Source organism: Mauremys reevesii, linkage group 8 (assembly GCF_016161935.1).
Source record: "Mauremys reevesii isolate NIE-2019 linkage group 8, ASM1616193v1, whole genome shotgun sequence".
In the NCBI taxonomy this organism is placed as follows: domain Eukaryota; kingdom Metazoa; phylum Chordata; order Testudines; family Geoemydidae; genus Mauremys; species Mauremys reevesii.
In genome coordinates, this window is record NC_052630.1 from 12610449 (window position 1) to 12625311 (window position 14863).

Sequence of the window (14863 nt, forward strand, 5' to 3'; positions counted from 1 at the left end):
TTTTAAATATTTTTTTTCTTTGTTAACACACAGGGAATTCAGTTATATTCCGTTGATCTGTGGTTTGAGCATTGGCCTGCTAAACCCAGGGTTGTGAGTTCAATCCTTGAGGGGGCCGCTTAGGGATCTGGTGCAAAAAATCAGTACTTGGTCCTGCTAGTGAAGGCAGGGGGCTGGACTCGATGACCTTTTGAAGTCCCTTCCAGTTCTAGGAGATAGGTATATCTCCCATTATTTATATTTAATTGATAGTCAGTGCCCAGATGCCTTGCTGCTGGGTGATGACTATGGCTCTTGCTTTTATATACATAAGATAATATTTGTTTTGCAGAACAAATGAAGATCCTAAATGCCTGCTGATCATGTACCATAGTGCCAGGCATGTACAAGAACTGCAAGAGATACATAAATGCTGTAGTGACAGACAAACAGCACAAATACCTTTACTTGGCATCTGCAAGGGCATAATTGACCACCACACCTATACTGCAACAGATGTAAATGGGTTTCTTCTGGTTTCCATGAAGCAACATAAAGAACATAACTGCTTGTAACTGCTAGGACAGGTACACACCCATTTTGCGTGCTCAGACAACCATTTGTGCACACATATGAGGTGATTAGGTGACTGCCTGTGCAAATGCAGGTATTGCATGTGCAGCCAGCTCCGTGGGCACAATCAGCTGCATGTGCAAAAGTGAGTAAGCAAAACCAGAGGGCAAGGCAGTGCTGAAAATGTGAACCTCATTATCACCAAGATGCTATAAGACTGGCCAGACAACTGTGTCCAAACCTTTGGAGATGCAGAGTTTATTGACCTCTTATAACATAGTTTACAGGCTCACACTAATTATACTACTCATCTCCCCTTAGGGTAAGATCCTGTCAGTGGCTGAGAGGCTCATGGCAGGTGCTCGTAGGAGATCCACTTTTCAGGATTGAGCCTTAGGATTTTATAGCATATATATTACAAATGCATACATGACAGAGAACCCACAGTTATAACACCTGTTTCTGCTGCAAGCCCGTTGATCTTATCTATACTACCTTGTGTGAAACAGAAAACGGTCTCATTTTACTGGGAGGAACTTGCAGGGTGAACTATTGCTTTAGTCTGGAAATGCTATCACCACACAATTCATAGGGAACCCCTGCCAGACAGGATTAATGCTCTGATTAACTGGGACAAAGGCCCAGATACCAGCCAGACTTAAATCCTTGATCTCAGTAACGACATCAGAGTCTGTAATGAAACTCATCTGTCGGTCACCAGAAGCAAATGTTAGCAACAGAATTAAAATTACATGAATGCATTTAAGTGCTCAGGGCCTGATCTGTGAGTATCCATTACGTGATCCAGCCCTGCTCAAGGATGCCGCCTTCTGCTGCATCCACATAACTCCCATTAATATTACAGAATAAGGAAACAATCCTATTTTAAGGCCTGGAGGACATGCTTAGTATTATTTCTATTACAGTAATGTCCAGAGAGCCCAAGTAGATCAGGGATTCCCTGTGCTAGTTGTTGTACAAACATAGTGAGAGTCAGTCCCTGCCCCTAAGAATTTACAATCTGTTTAAAACCAGATGCAACAAGTGGGAGGAATAAGTCTACAGGGAGGGTGGGGGTGGGGGTGAGGTTAACATTTTTTGCATAGACTAGTTATATACTACTGGAGAGAGTTGGTTTAACTGATAAGCAAAAATAGTTTTAATCACTCTTGTTTTATAAAGGGACTTGAATCAGAAGCAGAATGTATAATAGGTAAGGCCTGATTCCTTGCTGCCTTGAACCTTGTGTCATTACTGACTCCCGTGCATAAGTGTAAAATGCTGCTAAATCTGCATGAGAATTCAAAATGTAATGCAGAGGAGACTCAGACCCGTAGGGCCGGAATCTGATTTTACTTATGCCACAGATGTATCTCCGTTGACTTCAGTTGAGTTACTTCTGATTTATACTGGTGTAAATAGGTCCATAATCAGGCTCATAATTGAAAAGGTGCATCTCTCAGAAATACAATAGAGAGTTTAAAAATAAATCCTCAGCTGCCATACTAACTTACATAACAAATGGTAAATCAGTTCCAGATTTACCACTAAGGTAAACATCCAGTAAAAGCTGTAATACTAAGCAAGCCGGTGATCAGAAGGCCTGTCAGAGGTCAAGATCTGAAGTATCTGACAGCAATGACGAGGCAGACGGACCTTGTATCTGGACTATTTGTGACAATCAGTGATTCCTTGCTACTCCAGCCTCACTTGTGTCAATGACAAAATAAACTGAGATGCAACATTATCCCAGCTATAGACAGCTTAAATAAATGAAGGACCTGCCATTTACAGCTCACTGGTTATTTTTTATGAGCCTCCTCCATTTCAACCAGAGCTGCAAGCATAGATTTTTGTCCTGTGATAGTAGACTGTGCAATCCTTCAGTTCAGCCAGAATTTATTAGGATAAGCTGCAGTTCACTGTGTTTCATCATCATTCATCATTCATGCCCGTCACCCCAACCGGGGTATGGGCCGCCAACCACAGATCTCCAGAGTCTTCTATCCTGGGCCATTCGCTCTAGCTGGTTCCAGGTATAGCCCATTTTTGCCTTAGAAAAGAATGATGCAACTATCTAGTGAAGATAGTGAGAGATTTGCTGCCACCTTTTGGTGGATGCATGTTATGGAAGTAGAGTATCAAGTTATTTTACAGTGTAGCTCTCACCCTTACTCAGCCATTATAAACACCTGCTTTCTCTGCTCTGCCTTAGCCTACCTGCCAAGTTCTCAGTGCCCCCCACTCCACCAAGTAGCAGTGGGTCTCACCCCTTATTGGACCATCCCACACAGCTAGCACCTTGTCTCTTTCTACGGGCAGGGTCTCGGCAGCTCTGCCTCTGCTGGCCTACCCTCTAGCGCTGGTCTGACGCCTCCTGGCAGATGTGTGTCATTGGGGCACTGCCTGCCAGGTCAGGAAACAAGCAGAAAATGGGAAGTTCCAAATTTGATCCACCACTAAGGCACTAACTTGATTTACCAAACTAACTAAAAGTAAAAAACACCAAGTTTGGGGATTAGTAGAGCTATGATTTTGATATATAATAAATAGGTATGAACCTCATCTCCGCAGGCCTGATTCTCTACAGGAAAAATGGCAGAGATTAGCTGCTAGATTTTAGCTAACTACAGGTACTTTCCCATCCACTATGTAGTTGTGCATTTGCAGCAGCTTCCTAGATGGCACTAGCGCTGCTTTGCCTTTCAGTTCCAGCCTCTCTACTGGTTCAAGAGTTCACTGGTGTCATGGCTTCTACTGCCTCATCCTCAGTGGCAGGGCCGGCTTTAGGAAGTGTGGGGCCCAATTCAAACAGTTTCGATGGGGCCCCGGTAGAGATGACTCAAAAAAAAACCACACGTGTAAAAAAACATGTGGGGCTTGTACTCATCAGGCGGTGCTCCGAGTCTTCGGCGGCACTTCAGCGGTGGGTCCTTCACTCGCTCCAGGTCTTCAGCGGCACTGAAGGACCCGCCGCCTAAGTGCCGCTGAAGACCCGAAGCGCCGCCAGGTGAGTAAAAATTAAAAAGGCGTGTCTAGCCAGGGAAGGGTGCGGGGCCCTCTTAGGCGCGGGGCCCGATTCAGGGGCATTGGTGGAATAGGCCTAAAGCCGGCCCTGCTCAGTGGTAACCTTTCCTTCTCTATCTCCCCTGTTCAGGGACAGGCTGGCCCACTTCTACAGTGTTTGGGGCTTGATTACCATGGATAGCTGGGTCCTGAGCACCATCAGATTGGGTTATGTCAGACGGTTCCTCTCCATCACTCTTTCCACCTCTTTATCCTATCCCTCTTCGGGACCCCTCTCGTGAGACAATGCTCCTCAAATAGGTTCAGTCTCTGCTGGCTTTGGGGGCTGTACAGGAGGTCCATGTGCATCATCAGGGTCAGGGATTCTACTCCGAGTAGTTCCTGGTCCCCAAGGCCAAGGGAGGGATGAGAACTACCGTTGACCTTCGTGATCTCAGATGCATCAGATACATTAGATTCCGTGTGGTCACCCTAACAACTATCCTCCCTACCCTGAATCACAATTGGTTTGCTGCCCTGGACTGTCGCCCACACAAAATTATCTGTAACTCATACACTCTAGGGCAGGGGTGGGCAAACTTTTTGGCCCGAGGGCCACATCGGGGAATAGAAATTGTATGGAGGGCCATGAATGCTCACAAAATTGGGGTTGAGTGCGGGAGGGGGTGTGGACTCTGGGAGGGGGCTGGGGATGAGGGCTTTGGGGTGTAGGATGGTGCTCTGGCTGGGACCGAGGGGTTTGGAGAGTGGGAGGGGGATCAGGGCTGAGGCAAGGGTGTGGGAAGGGGTCTGGGTTCTGGCTGGGGGTGCAGGCTCTGGGGTGGGGGTGGGGATGAGAGGTTTGGGGTGCAGGAGGGTGCTCCAGGCTTGGATCAAGGAGTTTAGAGAGTGGGAGGGGGATCAGGGCTGGGGGAGGGGGTTAGGGTGTGGGGAGAGGCTCAGGGGTGTGGCCCCTGACCCAGCGCCCCGGTCGGAGTGGGGCTGAGCTGCGTGGTACAGACCCCGACCCACCGCCCCCACAGGAGCGCGGCCGAGATGCTTGGGGCGGCTCAGGGGCCAGCTTAAAACAGCTTGTGGGCCAGATCTGGCCTGCGGACCGTAGTTTGCCCACCCCTGCTCTAGGGACACCCACCCTTACCCAATTCCTAGGGCTCAGGGTGTAATTTTCTGCAGGTTTGCAGGACCTTTTACCAGTAAAAGAGCCTGTGATAGGGCCTTCAGTGGCCAGGCAGCCTACTGGCTAGATGGTTGTTTAGGGGCTGGAGAGGGGGACCTGCCCTCCTTTCCCTCAGGTCCTGGCTAAGAGTCCTGGGCAACTCACCCCCCTAGACAGGGGAGATGGATCTTGCTCCCAGCCATTAGGGGGTGGGGGCTCACTATTGTCTGAGCTGCTGCCTGTGTAAGTCTTTCAGTTTGGGGTGTGGCCCTGGTAGTCCACTTTCCCCACAGTTGGGGCTTGGCAGTAGATTGTCCTTGGCAGGGGAAGACTTACTTGCTTCCAGTGTCTGCGCTGGCAGGCAGGTTGCCTCTTTGCCAGTCAGCTCCTGCCTGAGCCAGGGGTCCTTCTTTTCTCCCTTTTCCAGGCCTGGCGTTGGCTGCAGGTATAACAGGGCGGGGCTAGCTGAACCCACAGGTTTGCTTTAGCCCCTGCTGTGCCTGGCAGCTGTCTCTCTGCTCCTTCACACATCCCCCCCTCATAACTCCATTTGGGGTTTGCCCCCACAAAACTGTCCTCCACTATCTTGTGAAAAGAAGTCCGCATTCAGATGGGCTCTCCCAGAACAGTGCTGGATGTGGAAGGAGAAAGGCTGGAAGGAGAGGTACCATCTCATGATTCGGGGGTTTGTGTCCTTCATGGCATGAAGCAAGTGGAGGGGGGCATGGTCAGTAACTAAGGTGAAGTGCGTGCCCAAAAGATAATAATGGAGCGAGTCCATGGCCCATTTTACTGCCAGGGCTTCTTTCTCGATTACAAAATAGGTCTTCTCTCGCAGGAACAGCTTCTTGCAAATATACAGGATGGTGTGTTTGTTGCCTCCTACTACCTGCAATAGAACTTCTCCTAGGCCCACATCTGAGGCATCCGTTTGCAATAAAAACTCCTTGGTGAAGTCAGGGCTGTACAAGACAGGTTCCTGAGAGAGCTGGGCCTTCAGAGTTTGAAACGCCTTCTCACAGGCTGTGGTCCACTGGATCCTTTTATGACTCGTTCTCTGAGGAGATCAGAAACGGGGGCTGCAATGGAGAGGAATCCTGGGATAAAGCAGTGGTAACATCCAGCTAGTCCCAGGAATCGACATACCTGCTTCTTTGAGGATGGCATGGGGCAAAGCTGGAGGGCCTGGACTTTGCTAACCAAGGGTCGGATTATATCTTTTCCCAATGTGTACCTGAGGTCTCATGCTTTCCAAGGTGACATTTGGTGGGATTCGCTGTCAGGCCGGCCTCCTTGATGGACTGTAGGACCATGGTCACATGTTTCAAATGGTGCTGCCATTTGTGACTATAGATCACCACATCATCTAAGTACGCAGCTGCATATTCATTACGGGGGCGGAGAATTTGGTCCATTAGCCACTGAAATGTGGCCGGGACCCCATGCAAGCCGAAGGGCACGGTCTGGAACTGGAAAAGCCCGAAGGGGGCAGAGAAAGTGTTTTTTTTACCTGGGCTCGGGTGTGAGGGGGATCTGCCAATAGCCCTTCATTAAATCTAAAGTGGTGATGTATTCCACCTTTCCCAGCCAGTCGAGCAGTTCATCAACCTGAGGCACTGGGTAGGCATTGAACTTTGATGCTGCATTGACCTTGTGAAAGTCTATGGAAGAGAAGGTGCTTCCATCGGGCTTAGGGACCAGTACCACGGGACTTTTCCAGTCGCCGAATGACTGACTCCTCAATCACCCCTAATGCAAACACTGAGTGGAGTTCCTCTTTCATGGTCTCTCTAAGCTTCTGGGGAAAGCATGGGGCAAAGCTGAAGGGTTTTCTCTGACCTTAATGCCTGACTCCATCTGAATATGATGAGTTATCAGGTGAGTCCGCCCTGGCTGCGTTGAGAAAAGGGAAGAGAAGGCGGTGATCAGTTCTTGTGCCTGGCCTCTCTGCTTGGGGTTAAGATTATCCTCAATCTTGACCATCCCAGGGTTTGAGGCCTCCGAGGCCTGTGGGCCTAGTTTGGGCTCTGCTGGGTAAGGTGCTATTAGTAAGCCTTCCTGAGCTTTCCACGGTTTTAACAGGTTCACGTGGTAGATCTGTTGAAACTTACGTTTGTCAGGTTGCTTGATTTCACAGTTCACACACACTAGATCACCTCGTATGGTCATTGCCAGCGGGCCAGGAGCTTTGACTCTGACCTGGGCAACAACAACAGCACCTGGTCACCAGGCTGAAATTCCCGGAGGCGTGCCCATTTATTTAGCTGCTTCTTGGGTATCCTGGGCATGTAGGAGGTTCTCCCTGGCAAATTAACCTAGGGCCTCAAGTTTCTCCCGCAGGTTTAGCACATACTGTACCATGTCGTCAGCTCGGGATTTCTCGAACGAGGTCTAAAATCCACTGGTTGCCTCCCAGATAAAAGCTCAACTGGTGAGAAACCAGTGGAAGACTGCGGTACTTCTCGGACCGCAAACAAGAGAGGCGGGAGCAGCTGGTCCCAATATCAGACATCCATCAGGATGAACCTTTGGAGCATTGTTTTTAGGGTTTGGTTAAAGCGCTCTACCAGGCTGTCCTTTTGGAGATGGTATACAAACTTTGTAAGGTCTTGATCTTAAGTAGACAGCAGAGCTGTTTAAACGTTTGGGACATAAAGTTTGTCCCTTGATCTGTCAAGATTTCCCGGGGCACCCCAACTCGGGCGAAGATGTTCATAAGTTCCGTTGCCACCCCCTTGGTGTTCATGGACCGTAACGGTGCTGCTTCGGGGTGCATAGTCCACTACAACAAGGATGAACTGGTATCCAGCGGCACTCTTCTCAAGAGGGCTGACTATGTCGACTCCAATCTGCTCAACAGGTACACTTCCAAGTGGAGGGGGAGATCAACGGGGCTCTCTCAGCTGGCTGTGGTGCGGTAAGCTGACATGCTGGGCATGAGGCACAGAAATCGTCAACATCTCGGTAGATCCCTGGCCAAAAGAACCAGCCTAAAATCCTGGCCAATGTCTTTTCCCTTCCAAGGTGCTCAGCCACGCGTATGGCATGGGCGAGCCACATAACTTCCTTCTGGTGAGGCCGGGGCACCAAGAGTTGATGTCGAACCTCTTCGGTTGGTTGATCTTTCTCTGTGCAGTACAGATGGTCACCTTGAATCTCAAAGTGTGGGAACTGTCCCGCTTGGCGGGGTTTGACAGCCTCCCCACTCACCACTGCCACTTGAGCGTATGCCCAGCTCAGGGTGTCGACAGTCTGTTGCTCCTCCACAAAGTCAGAGAGGCGAGTCAGGATCTCTGATTCAGATAATGGGGTGAGTTCCCCTCCTGCCTGGAGGGGTCCTGGTGGGCCCGAGTTGGCGCTGAGGCCTGTGATGCCCCTTCACCAGGGTCAGCAACCTCCCCCATGCCCACAAGGGTCGCTGCTTCAGGCCGGCTGTGGCCCAAGGTACGGTCCTTGACTGTTGGACGGGGGCCCCACCAGGTCCGCTAACAATTCCCCAAAATAGTCCCAGTCTTGGCTTAAAATAACTGGGTAGGCCAGTGTCAGGGCCAGACCAACCATCAGGGGCTCTTCAAATTTCCTTATTGTTAAAGTCACTTCCATGCGGGGGTAGGTCCTCACATCCCCATGCACACACTGCAACATGATGGTGCCCTGAGTTGGGCCAGGATTAGGCACTACTCTATTTCATAGCAGGGTCTGGGCACACCCCAAATCTACGAGTCCCATCCCTTCTTGCTGGATCCCCAGGGTGCACTCGTGCCTGTGGAGTCCAGATCTTCCCAAAGCTACATTCCATGAACAGGCAGTGTCTGGACCAGTGCCCAGAACGGCCACATGTGAAACCCTAGTCTTGCTCTCAGGTGGTGTATGGGGTTTCCTGCCTGGGTACCCGGGCGTTTGGGTCATGATGGGCCTCCCTGATCTCTGGGCCGAGCAAGGGCCCTGGCCGGGCCACTGATGGGGCTGTGGTCTCCTGAACTGCGGGGTGGGTAACCAGCTCTGGGCCTCTGGATTGGGGGGCTCTGGCGCCACCAAGGGGTTGGATCAGTGTTCACCAGGAGCTTGGTGAAGAAGTCTCTCAAGACTATCCAGGGAAGGGAGTTAGTATTTGGGAGTGGTGGCAGCAAAACCAGATCTAAGCTGGTAGTTAAGCTTAGAGGTGTTCATGCAGGTCCCCACATCTGTACCCTAAAGTTCAGAGTGGGGAAGGAACCTTGACAGTGGTAGATTCCCCTTGGCAGGGAAGACTTACTTGCTTACAGTGTCTGCGTTGGCAGGCAGGTTGCATCTGTGCCTTCAAGTCGACACACAGAGTGCTCCTGCCTCTTTGTCAGTCAGCTCCTGACTGAGCCAGGCGCCCTTCTTTTCTCACTTTTCCAGGCCTGGCATTGGCTGCAGGTATAACAGGGCGGGGCTAGCTGAACCCACAGGTTTTCTTTAAGCCCTGCTGTGCCTGGCAGCCATCTCTCTGCTCCTTCACAGAGCCTTACACAGTAATATCCTTATCCTCTATTTACTGACAATTACTAAGCAGAATATACGTGCTAAGCACGCAATGCTATGCTCACCAATCCTGATCAGGCAGGTGAACTTTCCCTGTTGGCCAGACAAGGTCAGTGTCGTCTGGAGTCTGGTTGCTGTACATCAGGGCCATGCAGAGGATTCTTAACAGTTCTGATCTTAGCCTGTGTCTTGGAGGTGAGTTCTTCTTCCAGGTCTTTCTCCTTCTTGGACCCCAGTTTATACAGTGAAACTTGAGTCCTGCTTAGCTATTCCTTAACCAATTATTTTACTAAAATTTTACTAACCAATCATAACACATTGTAACAAAATTCTCTAATCAATCATACTCCACCACCTTCATTAATTTATACCTATCAAAATTAATTATGTAACAGACAGAAACAATCACAGAACCAGACAGAGATCATACAGACAAACAATAGGGAAGTGGGGACCATAATGACAAAATAATAAAGAAATGAGGATTTCACAACCACAATTATTGATAAGTGGTTTCTTGCCAGACAGACTGCTATCAAACTAAGTTTTCTTTAACCATCTTAAGATCTGTTTCTTTATCCGATGATAGTGGGTGCTATTAGGACGAGGTCTCCTTAACAGTCCCACAATTCTATGATTCTAAGTAACTGTCAGCTTGGAACATTAATACAAAGGCTCTGTTTTTAGAACAACTGGCTCCATCACTATGCATGAACACTAAGGTCCATCCATGCAAATCAGTTTACCGGGCTGAAGCTTTAATTTGATATTTCGTATTGTGCACAGCTTCCAAACTGAGTTGCTCCTGGCAGTAGGCAAACCTAGTACTGTGGCAACAGTAGCTGTGATCAGTAAAAGCAGTGGCTGTCACTTATCTCCCATCCACAGGCATTTAAAAAAACAAAATTTTACTTGGAATGCTGCACTCATTGATGGGGGAATTGAAGGAGGCTAGTTCTAACAGGGATGTTTATCCACAGTCTCTCTTTTACTTTCCCTCTTTCCTAAGGTTCTTTTTAATGAAATCCAAAAGTTTTTGTAATGAAATCCAAAACCAGTTTCAGCTGGTTTCATGCTCTGTTACTCAGCCCACATTTTTGGTTTGTATGTCAAGCAGTTTGGCAAGGTCTGAAAACTCTGGTGTACCACATTTTAAGTAAATTCACCTCTAATCTAATCTAATCTTTATAATGCACCCATCATACTAATATCTAGGCACGATCTACAATGCTGAATGATAATAGCATTTTTCTATTTGAGAGGGCCATGATGTCCATAAGAAATTACTCCTTTTGACCTGAGCACTTTGCCAATATTTGGGGTCTTGCAAATTGTTTCCAGTAGGAGAAATTGGTGACAGTGTCAGATATTTCTTTGACACAATCCTGTTTATTTACAAAGAATTTGCACAAAGTCCTGTTTCACTGAACACTGTAGGATCAAACGACAGGAGGCAATTTCCTTGCTCACACTTCCAAGCCTGCCTTTCCAGCCAGCCCAAGGTAGATTGCCTCTTTTTCGAACAACTCACAGTTCTTTGGGTTTGATTTCAGATTGGGAGCCTGAATCTTATAACAAACCATTTGTATCTGTTCCTGTTCAGAAGGTTTAGCACACACCAGAATGTCATGTAGGTATAATTTGCAGGCTGAGAATGGAGTAGAAAACTGTTGTAAATGTCCTGTTTCTGGCAGACCCAATTCCTCGTCCAAGTGACTGACTTCTTCCACTGTGATCTGTGACCCTTTGATTTCTTTTTCAAGGTGTTTTTTTAGCTCCTTAAATTTCTTCTAGCAAAATTCTAGATAAGAGGGGATCTAAAACTAAACCACCTATTTGGTCTCCAAAGGAGACAGTGACTGGGGAATTTTCACCCATCCAAAAATGGTGGCAATTGTATTTGAAACTTGAACTTCTGTAATTTGAGCAAGAACTCCGGATAGTGAGACAGTCATTCATCATTCATTCATTCATTCATGCCCGTCACCCCAACTGGGGTATGGGCCGCCAACCACAGATCTCCAGAGTCTTCTATCCTGGGCCATTCGCTCTAGCTGGTTCCAGGTATAGCCCATTTTTTTGCTATCAACCTGAAGGTCGCGTCGCCAGGTATTTCTTGGGCGGCCTCTTTTCCGCTTGCCTTGGGGGTTCCACCGCAGTGCCTGTCTGGTGATGTTGGTTGGCTGCTTGCGTAGTGTATGTCCTATCCAGCCCCACCTTCTCCTTCTAATTTCTTCCTCTGCTGGGAGTTGACGGGTCCTCTCCAAGAGGTGGATGTTACTGATGGTGTCTGGCCAGCGGATCTGGAGAATCCTTCTGAGGCAGCTATTAATGAAGGTCTGGATCTTCCTGGTGGTTGTTTTGGTTGTCCTCCAGGTTTCAGCTCCATACAGTAGGACTGATTTCACGTTGGAGTTGAACAGTCGAATCTTTATTGCCAAAGACAGCTCTCTGGAGCTCCAGATGTTCTTGAGCTGTAAGAAGGCTGCTCTTGCCTTACCAATCCTTACTTTGATGTCTGCGTCTGTGCCACCCTGCTGGTCGATGATGCTACCTAGGTAGGTGAAGGACTGTACTTCTTCCAGGGGGCGTCCATTCAGTGTGACTGGGTCGTTGCTGATGGAATTGATCCTAAGGATCTTGGTCTTGTCCTTGTGGATGTTGAGGCCAACCTGTGATGACGTGGCTGCCACTACGTTGGTCTTCTCTTGCATCTGCTGTTTACTGTGTGAAAGGAGTGCAAGGTCGTCGGCAAAGTCCAGGTCATCAAGCTGGGTCCACAACGTCCACTGGATTCCGTTCCTACGCCGTAAGTGGATGTCTTCATAATCCAATCGATGACGAGAAGAAAGAGAAGTGGTGACAACAAGCATCCTTGTCTGACTCCGGTTCGCACCTGGAAGCTGTTTGTGAGCTGCCCTCCATGGATCACTCTACAGTGTATGCCGTCGTATGAGTTCTTGATCAGGTTGACCACCTTTGCTGGGATGCCATAGTGCCGAAGGAGCTTCCAGAGGGTCTCTCGATCCACGCTATCGAACGCTTTCTCATAGTCAACAAAGTTGATGTACAACGAGGAGTTCCACTCCATAGACTGCTCGACTATGATGCGGAGCGTTGCTATCTGGTCCGTGCATGATCTGTTCTGCCGGAAACCTGCCTGTTCATCTCGTAGCTGTGGATCGACGGCATCCTTCATTCTCTCTAAGAGGACTCGGTTGAAGACCTTCCCTGGCACCGACAGGAGTGTGATTCCTCTATAGTTGGCACAGTTGCTGAGGTCTCCTTTCTTGGGGATTTTGATGAGATATCCCTCTTTCCAGTCAGCCGGAATCACTTCTTCTTCCCATATCTTCTCAAAGAGGGGGTACAGCATTTCCACTGAAGTATCCAGGTCTGCTTTCAGGGCCTCTGCTGGGATGTCGTCAGGTCCAGCCACCTTGCTGTTCTTCATCATGGTGATGGCTTTTCTGATCTCGGCTCTGCTTGGTTTATCGCAATTGATTGGGAGGTCCTCGTTGGCTGGGTCGATGTCTGGTGGATTTGGTGGTGCTGGTCTGTTCAGGAGTTCCTCAAAGTGCTCCGCCCATCTGTTCATCTGTTGTTCTATTCCTGTTATAGACTTTCCCTGCTTGTCTTTAACGGGACGTTCTGGCTTGCTGAACTTTCCAGACAGTCGCTTGGTAGTATCGTACAGCTGTTTCATGTTACCGCTGTATGCTGCCTGCTCTGCTTCTGCAGCCAGTCCATCCACATAATCTCTCTTATCCTTCCTAATATTCCTCTTCACTGCTCTGTGGGCTTCAGCATACTCTTTTTGAGCTTTGGCCTTTGCTGCTCTAGTCCTGCTGTTGTTGACTGCTGCCTTCTTCTTCTTTCTGTCTTCTATCTTAGTCAAGGACTCTGCTGTGATCCACTCTTTCTGCTGGTGTTTCTTAATTCCAAGCACTTCCTGGCATGCTGACCTAAGCGTGTCTCTCACTTTCTGCCATCTGTTGAGTACACTGTCTTCCTCTTCCTCAGACCGATCCTGTAGTACTGAAAACTTATTCTTCAGCGTCAATCCAAAATCTTCCTTGGTCTTATGGTCCTTCAGAAGGTTGACGTTGTACTTCGCTCTTCTGTCTGACGCGTCTATCCAGTTCTTCTTCAGCGTCAGCTTCAATCTGGCCACCACTAAGTGATGGTCGGACGCCACGTCTGCTCCTCTTCTAACTCTAACGTCCTGCAAGGATCTTCTGAACTTCTTGCTAATGCAGACACGGTCGATCTGGTTTTCTGTCATGCCTGCTGGCGATACCCAGGTACTCTTGTGGATCCGCTTGTGAGGAAAGATGCTGCCTCCTATGACCAGGTTGTTAAGTGCACACAGATCCACAAATCTCTCTCCATTCTCACTCATCTCTCCCAGAGCGTGGGTCCCCATGACTTGTTCGTATCCTGTGTTATCAGGTCCAATTTTGGCATTAAAGTCTCCCATAAGGATGGTAATGTCTTTGTCTGGGAGAGTCTCTAATATTTTCTGGAGTCTGTTGTAAAAGTAGTCTTTGTCCTCCTCTTCACTGTCATTGGTTGGAGCGTAGCACTGAACAACATTCATCTTAATCCTCTTCATTTTAGTTCTGAAGGATGCTGTGATGATCCTGGGACCATGTGCCTCCCAACCAATCAGTGCTCTCTGTGCCTGTTTGGACATCATGAAGCCTACTCCCTGTGTGTGGGGTGCGTTGCTCTCTTCATGTCCTGAATACAGCAACAGCTCTCCTGTCAACAGTCGTCTCTGTCCAGCTTGCGTCCATCTTGTCTCGCTAATGCCTAGTAGGGTCAGGTTGTTGCTCCTCATCTCTGCTGCAACCTGCGCCGTCTTTCCTGACTCGTACATGGTCCTCACATTCCATGTGCCGATGGTAATCCTCCTGGTTGTAAGAAGGGTGATCGGCTTAGTGGCTTCCTCGCGGCTTTCACCACCCAGCGTCATGCGTCTTCGAGTTGAAGACCCTTCTTTTTCCAGGCTAAAAGTCTCTGTTAACTCTATTGTTGGCGTTTCTGTAGCAAGCTGATTTTTACAGGGTGGAGTTGCTAGCCCCACGCCCAACCCTCCTCCTTTACCCTGACTTGGGACAGGCAGATGGCCCCAAAGGACCTCTCTGGTGGAGTTATAGTGAGACAGTGGATGAGGTAATAATTAGTCTGGATTTCATTGTGGCTAATAATTGCGTAATAAATGCTAGGAAAGGTATCCTATGAATTCATTCTGTGGAAATTCCCTTTAAAGATGTGGCACAAATAAGACAAATGGTTTAGGCATCTGGTTTGCAGTAAGCAAATTGTCTTACCTCCAGCAGCATGCTGAGGGTAGCTTTCGAGCAAAAGGAAGACGGACAGTGGTTGAGACCTGCTTTAAAACCCAGGTTCTCAGAGGAATTTTAGCTGCTAAGGTTCTTGGGAGTGGGAATGGATTCCTGTTCATTTACTAAATGTTTCTGATAAACAGCAAGTATTAGAAAAGGGAACTACAGTTGCAAAACAAGAACCAGTGGATCTAGTAAATACAAGGGAGAAGGGGGTGAAAGTGAGCTCTCAGAGTTCCAGTACAGTGCTCTACATTTCAATAAGAAGCAC

General features: G+C 48.5%; 1 long non-coding RNA gene across 1 annotated transcript in view; it reads right to left on the reverse strand.

Moving 5' to 3' along the window:
* LOC120370474 overlaps window positions 1–9839 on the reverse strand; it is a 30327-nt gene extending 20488 nt beyond the window's left edge. Inside the window, exon 1 of the long non-coding RNA XR_005583762.1 lies at window positions 9307–9839. This is a non-coding gene — a long non-coding RNA (uncharacterized LOC120370474). The remainder of the gene's footprint in view (window positions 1–9306) is intronic.
* Window positions 9840–14863: the final 5024 nt, after the last annotated feature.